Below are 7,914 nucleotides of genomic sequence, written 5' to 3'. Positions count from 1 at the left end.
AAAACTATTTATTCATTCTTATTGATTTTTAATGCCATTTTACTGCCTTCAAAAAAGGGTTCAATACCGCCTTAGACAACTCAAACACTAAGGAATCATGTTCTATTATTTATTAGCTAAGGGATTTCTATAAACTGTACCATCTTAAAGACCTTAGAGGAATGTATAGAAAATTGTGTATATCTCATAATGTACATGCTACTTATTTTGTAGATTTCCACCATAATAAAACTCCCTTTTTCAAAAGGAGGCCTTCTTCATTGATTTGCTTTACAACTAACGCCTTGAAGTCATAAAAAATTGTACAACAAAATTTTAAGTGTTTTTTATGGGTTCCACTACAAACTACAAAAAATATCAAAATAGAAAGAAAAACAATCTCCTGGGATATTTATTTGAACAACTGATTACTTGGCCTTTGGATTACAAACATAAAACTGAAAATACTTACTCACACAAAATCCGATCGTTAAATATCGCAATCAAATGTAATGAGAGTCTAATATTTTTTAATGATTTCAAAACTTTTGTGACCTTTTATTACAAAACCCAACAAAACGTCTTCTTATCTGAGGCTCATCATAAAATGTCATCAGGATTTAGGGGCAATAATGCTTAATAAATCAAAATAGAGAGATAAATTGTGGAAGAACTCAAAATTTCAATTAAAAAGGATACTATGAAAATGTGGCTATAAAATTTACAGTGTAGTTTTTTACATAAATCTTTAGTCTATTTTCTGGTAAGTAAAATTAAATTGTATAATTAAACTATAAATTTTCATGCCAAACACGTTAATTAAGTTGAATATTTATGGAAAAAAAAGTTTCAATATCATAGTTACAGTTCCGTTTAGTTCAGTTCAGCCAGTCTATTCAGTTTACGTAGTCATTCAGTTCATTTAGTCTAAGTTCATTTCTAGTTCAGTTCTAGTTAGTTCTAGTTATAAGTCTATTCAGTTCTAGTTCAATCAGTTCTATTCAGTTCAGTTCTAGTTCAGTTCTAGTTCAGTTCTAGTTCAGTTCTAGTTCAGTTCTAGTTCAGTTCTAGTTCAGTTCTAGTTCAGTTCTAGTTCAGTTCTAGTTCAGTTCTAGTTCAGTTCTAGTTCAGTTCTAGTTCAGTTCTAGTTCAGTTCTAGTTCAGTTCTAGTTCAGTTCTAGTTCAGTTCTAGTTCAGTTCTAGTTCAGTTCTAGTTCAGTTCTAGTTCAGTTCTAGTTCAGTTCTAGTTCAGTTCTAGTTCAGTTCTAGTTCAGTTCTAGTTCAGTTCTAGTTCAGTTCTAGTTCAGTTCTAGTTCAGTTCTAGTTCAGTTCTAGTTCAGTTCTAGTTCAGTTCTAGTTCAGTTCTAGTTCAGTTCTAGTTCAGTTCTAGTTCAGTTCTAGTTCAGTTCTAGTTCAGTTCTAGTTCAGTTCTAGTTCAGTTCTAGTTCAGTTCTAGTTCAGTTCTAGTTCAGTTCTAGTTCAGTTCTAGTTCAGTTCTAGTTCAGTTCTAGTTCAGTTCTAGTTCAGTTCTAGTTCAGTTCTAGTTCAGTTCTAGTTCAGTTCTAGTTCAGTTCTAGTTCAGTTCTAGTTCAGTTCTAGTTCAGTTCTAGTTCAGTTCTAGTTCAGTTCTAGTTCAGTTCTAGTTCAGTTCTAGTTCAGTTCAGTTCATTTCTAGTTCATTTCTAGTTCAGTTCTAGTTCAGTTCTAGTTCAGTTCTAGTTCAGTTCTAGTTCAGTTCTAGTTCATTTCTAGTTCAGTTCTAGTTCAGTTCTAGTTCAGTTCTAGTTCAGTTCTAGTTCAGTTCTAGTTCAGTTCTAGTTCAGTTCTAGTTCAGTTCTAGTTCAGTTCTAGTTCAGTTCTAGTTCAGTTCTAGTTCAGTTCTAGTTCAGTTCTAGTTCAGTTCTAGTTCAGTTCTAGTTCAGTTCTAGTTCAGTTCTAGTTCAGTTCTAGTTCAGTTCTAGTTCAGTTCTAGTTCAGTTCTAGTTCAGTTCTAGTTCAGTTCTAGTTCAGTTCTAGTTCAGTTCTAGTTCAGTTCTAGTTCAGTTCTAGTTCAGTAGTCAGTCTAGTTCAGTTCTAGTTCAGTTCTAGTTCAGTTCTAGTTCAGTTCTAGTTCAGTTCTAGTTCAGTTCTAGTCAGGTTCAAGTTTAGTTCTAGTTCAGTTCTAGTTGAGTTCTAGTTCAGTTCCAGTTCTCTATATTTTCACCGTCGTCTATAGAACATTTTCCTTTGTAAAATCCTTTTAAAACCATCACATTTCCTAAGCTAATCATATAAATAACAAACCCTTTTGTTATCTCTCCACTCATTTCCATTATTTTCTTATACATCACCGAAAATCCTCTTAAAAATATTGTACTAACAATGACAAACGACAATCCGAGAATAAAAAAACTAAAACGCGTTAAATTCACCAAATACTCCAACACATTTTCTAGAATTACAAATGAATAGATGGATGATGTCGTCTACCAAAGAATTCTCTGGGTAAAAGAAATTAATGAAGTGCATAATGCCACTTTAAAAACTTACATACAAACGCCCAATAAAAAAATCTCAAACCAAAAACAAAGAATAAAATTAAAATTGAAATAAACATCTCAGCAACATCAGTCTTCTTCAGGCCAAATAAAAATCCCACTAAAGGCAAAGATTGCGCGAGAAGGAGGGGTTTCGCTATAAAAACAAGAAACACATGTCACAGATTTGTTTCACTTTCGGAAGCTGTGTTTCAGCAAATTTGTTGTGTGTTGTTGCATTCATTTTTTTTTACTTTTTTTCCTTAAGAAGCAACATAATAAATGACAATGTTATTACCCCTTCTGCTTGCTTCCTGTTACTTTTCAATTTTATGGGCCTTAACTGGGTGGCGTAACATTATGCAAAAATGTGTCGTGTTTTTTTGGCATTAAAATTTTGCAGAGAACAAAAGATTTAAGCAGGAAAAAAGTGCACAAAATCCCATAAAATAATGATGTATTTTTCGTTAATTTTACAATATATATTTTTTGTAAGCTGGGAGACTGTTTAACAAAAAAATTATATAAATGAAAATACACTTCATTTGACAGCTTCGTTTTGTTTTATTAGTATTTAACATTTAAAAAGACATGAAATGAGTGAGCGAGGAAATGAAGAATATGTTAAACTTAAGACACTTAATAAGCTGTTCTGGAGTAGTGTAAGAGGAAATTATAATCGCATCAAAGGCTTAAAACGGTAAAAATTTTGTTAAGGCGCTACAGCAATGTCTTTTATGACCGAAGTTAAATTTTAGTGAAAAATTAAATCTTTAGTAAAAACTTACAATTTTAGAGACTATAGTCTAGTCTGAAGTATAGTCAAGACTGTATTCCAATTTATAATTTTGACTTTAGTCTAGTCTTTAGACTGAACTATACTCTAGTCTTTAGAATAAGTTGTAACTAATCTATAGCATGAACTGTACTCTAGCATATAGTCTGGACTATAGTCTAGTCTACAGTTCGAACTGAACTAGAACTGAACTAGAACTGAACTAGAACTGAACTAGAACTGAACTAGAACTGAACTAGAACTGAACTAGAACTGAACTAGAACTGAACTAGAACTGAACTAGAACTGAACTAGAACTGAACTAGAACTGAACTAGAACTGAACTAGAACTGAACTAGAACTGAACTAGAACTGAACTAGAACTGAACTAGAACTGAACTAGAACTGAACTAGAACTAGAACTGAACTAGAACTGAACTAGAATTGAACTAGAACTGAACTAGAACTAGAATTTTAGTGAAAAATTAAATCTTTAGGAAAAACTTACAATTTTAGAGACTATAGTCTAGTCTGAAGTATAGTCAAGACTGTATTCCAATTTATAATTTTGACTTTAGTCTAGTCTTTAGACTGAACTATACTCTAGTCTTTAGAATAAGTTGTAACTAATCTATAGCATGAACTGTACTGTAGCATATAGTCTGGACTATAGTCTAGTCTACAGTTCGAACTGAACTAGAACTGAACTAGAACTGAACTAGAACTGAACTAGAACTGAACTAGAACTGAACTAGAACTGAACTAGAACTGAACTAGAACTGAACTAGAACTGAACTAGAACTGAACTAGAACTGAACTAGAACTGAACTAGAACTGAACTAGAACTGAACTAGAACTGAACTAGAACTGAACTAGAACTGAACTAGAAATTAACTAGAACTGAACTAGAACTGAACTAGAACTGAACTAGAACTGAACTAGAACTGAACTAGAACTGAACTAGAACTGAACTAGAACTGAACTAGAACTGAACTAGAACTGAACTAGAACTGAACTAGAACTGAACTAGAACTGAACTAGAACTGAACTAGAACTGAACTAGAACTAAACTAGAACTGAACTAGAACTGAACTAAAACTGAACTAGAACTGAACTAGAATTTAACTAGAACTGAAAGAGAACTGAACTAGAACTGAAGTATAGTCAAGACTGTATTCCAATTTATAATTTTGACTTTAGTCTAGTCTTTAGACTGAACTATACTCTAGTCTTTAGAATAAGTTGTAAACTAATCTATAGCCTAAACTGTACTCTAGCATATAGTCTGGACTATAGTCTAGTCTACAGTTCGAACTGAACTAGAACTGAACTAGAACTGAACTGGAACTGAACTGGAACTGAACTGGAACTGAACTAGAACTGAACTAGAACTGAACTAGAACAGAACTAGAACTGAACTAGAACTGAACTAGAACTGAACTAGAACTGAACTAGAATTGAACTAGAATTGAACTAGAACTGAACTAGAACTGAACTAGAACTGAACTAGAACTGAACTAGAACTGAACTAGAACTGAACTAGAACTGAACTAGAACTGAACTAGAACTGAACTAGAACTGAACTAGAACTGAACTAGAACTGAACTAGAACTGAACTAGAACTGAACTAGAACAGAACTAGAACTGAACTAGAACTGAACTAGAACTGAACTAGAACTAGAACTGAACTAGAACTGAACTAGAACTGAACTAGAACTGAACTAGAACTGAACTAGAACTGAACTAGAACTGAACTAGAACTGAACTAGAGCTGAACTAGAACTGAACTAGAACTGAACTAAAACTGAACTAGAACTAGAACTGAACTAGAACTGAACTAGAACTGAACTAGAACTGAACTAGAACTGAACTAGAACAGAACTAGAACTAGAACTGAACTAGAACTGAACTAGAACTGAACTAGAAATGAACTAGAACTGAACTAGAACTGAACTAGAACTGAACTAGAACTGAACTAGAACTGAACTAGAACTGAACTAGAACTGAACTAGAACTGAACTAGAACTGAACTAGAACAGAACTAGAACTAGAACTGAACTAGAACTGAACTAGAACTGAACTAGAACTGAACTAGAACTGAACTAGAACTGAACTAGAACTGAACTAGAACTGAACTAGAACAGAACTAGAAACTAGAACTGAACTAGAACTGAACTGAACTAGAACTGAACTAGAAAAGAACTAGAACTACTGAACTGAACTAGAACTGAACTAGAACTGAACTAGAACTGAACTAGAACTGAACTAGAACTGAACTAGAACTGAATGAACTAGAACTGACGAGAACTGAACTAGAACTGAACTAGAACTGAACTAGAACTGACCTTAGAACTGAACTAAACTGAACTAGAACTGAACTAGAACTGAACTAGAACTGAACTAGAAGAACTAGAACTAGAACTGAACTAGAACTGAACTAGAACTGAACTAGAACTGAACTAGAACTGAACTAGAACTGAACTGAACTGAACTAGAACTGAACTAGAACTGAACTAGAATCTGAACTAGAACTGTACTGGACAATGATCTTGTTTTTAATCTGGACTGTTGTCTGGACTATCGTCAATTCTATATTATGGATTTAATTATTTCTATATCCTGGACCATAGTCAATATAGTCTGTAGTCTAGACTATAGTCTGGTTCGATATTTAGCCTGCGGTTTGTTAACTATAGTGCACTTTTACATCGTTGCTGACTTATTGAAGGGATTTTAGAACATATTTTAATAACATGCCACTTTTTTGTAAAATTTTTGTTTTTAACATTTGCAACTACATATTGATTAATTAATATTTTATGGTCATTTATTATAATTATTTTTGAAATAACTTTTCATTTAGTTTTTTTTCTTCTTGCAAATATTTGTGGTTAAATTAATATTAAACAGAAATTATTACTTTGTTTCAAAAAGTTGCAGGATATTATTGTAATTAATAAATATTTATGTGTTTTTCTGTTTAAAAAGGTGGAATAAGAAAACAAATAAGCAAATTAAAGTTAAAATGTTAATAAGAAAAGTATTGTTTTAACAAAAGCTGCTTAGAGTAAAGAGAAAGAGACTTCAGGTTAAGGGCTAATGAGTTGCTATAACTTGAAGTAATATTTTTTGGAATTAAAATCGCTAAATAATTACAAATTAGGAGAAAGGATGAGAAATATTAATCATAATTTAATGGAAAAGTATTAAATAAAAAATTACATTTCCTTTGAGTTGCAAGGAAAAATGCCGAAATCATAAAATTTTATTTAAATAATTGAAAATTGTTTAGGATTTTCGCAGAAATTTGATTAAAGTATTTGTTTTATTTAATGACTTTCATTTGTATTCATTTAGTACTTTCGAAGTTGATAATTACAGTTCTTTTTAAGTACTTTGGTTTTATTACTTGTTTAATATTTAAAATATTCTTAAAACGTTCACCTTATTCTTTCTTATTAATATTAATATTATATATTTTATTACTTTAACAATTTTTACGACCGACCACCTTAATAAAACTAATAATTATTTTATTACCTCCTCCTTCTTAAACTATAAAAATATAGAAATATTTCCTGCTTCTGCAGCAATTATTTTTACCTTAAAGCATATTGTTCCTAAATCAATATTCACATTGGCTTAGATTTAATAGTTAAATTCCTATTAACGGTTATTACGGCTGTTACAAATTTTATTACTTTTTACACTACAACAACACAATACAGTTATTAATAACCGTTTTTCTTGTTCATGAACAGTCATTTCCGAATAGTTTAGTTTTAAGAAACCAAAATGAAAAACCTTACCAAATATAATCTAGATTTTAATATCTAGCATACTTCGGCTGCATATTAATTTTTTGGTTTTTGTAAGTCATAAAAATGTATTTGAAATAAAATTCATTCATGATTCCTTCCTAGAACATAAATAGGGTTGTACCTGTTTCTGTTGAATGGTGTAACGTTGTTGTACCTGATTGTGAAAAGCTGGTGTGTGGCAGAATTATTGTTATCGCTGGTGTTATAGTTCTTATCTTAGTTTAAAGATTTTAATCTATATGTTTTAACATTTATACTCAAAATGTACGTGATGGTTTTTGGCTTGAGAAAATTAGTTCATAAAAATATTTTTTTTAAGATTTAGAAATAAATTTCTTAGATTTTTTGTTACATCAGGATGCTTGCGATAAGGAATTGTGTGGAGCTGTTAAAAAAGGATGTTACAATTCTACTTGTTCCCAGGAAGTTTAAGGGCAAAATAAAAATTAAGTAACAATTTTCGTTTTTTATGGACAGGAAGTTGTAGTTTAAGAAAAAATCTTGAAATAAAGATTCGTTGGAGATATTTTGGGCCGTTTTTCAAAAATTTTCCGAATAAAACTAAAAACAAAAACTGAACTAGAACTGAACTAGAACTGAACTAGAACTGAACTAGAACTGAACTAGAACTGAACTAGAACTGAACTAGAACTGAACTAGAACTGAACTAGAACTGAACTAGAACTGAACTAGATCTGAACTAGAACTGAACTAGAACTGAACTAGAACTGAAACTAGAACTGAACTAGAACTGAACTAGAACTGAACTAGAACTGAACTAGAACTGAACTAGAACTGAACTAGAACTGAACTAGAACTGAAC

The sequence above is a fragment of the Lucilia sericata genome, unplaced genomic scaffold (genome assembly GCF_015586225.1).
Source record: "Lucilia sericata isolate MDLA Ls3-8-SP2 unplaced genomic scaffold, ASM1558622v1 Contig000139F_arrow, whole genome shotgun sequence".
NCBI classification, from domain to species: Eukaryota; Metazoa; Arthropoda; class Insecta; order Diptera; family Calliphoridae; genus Lucilia; species Lucilia sericata.
This window is presented reverse-complemented; position numbering follows the sequence as displayed.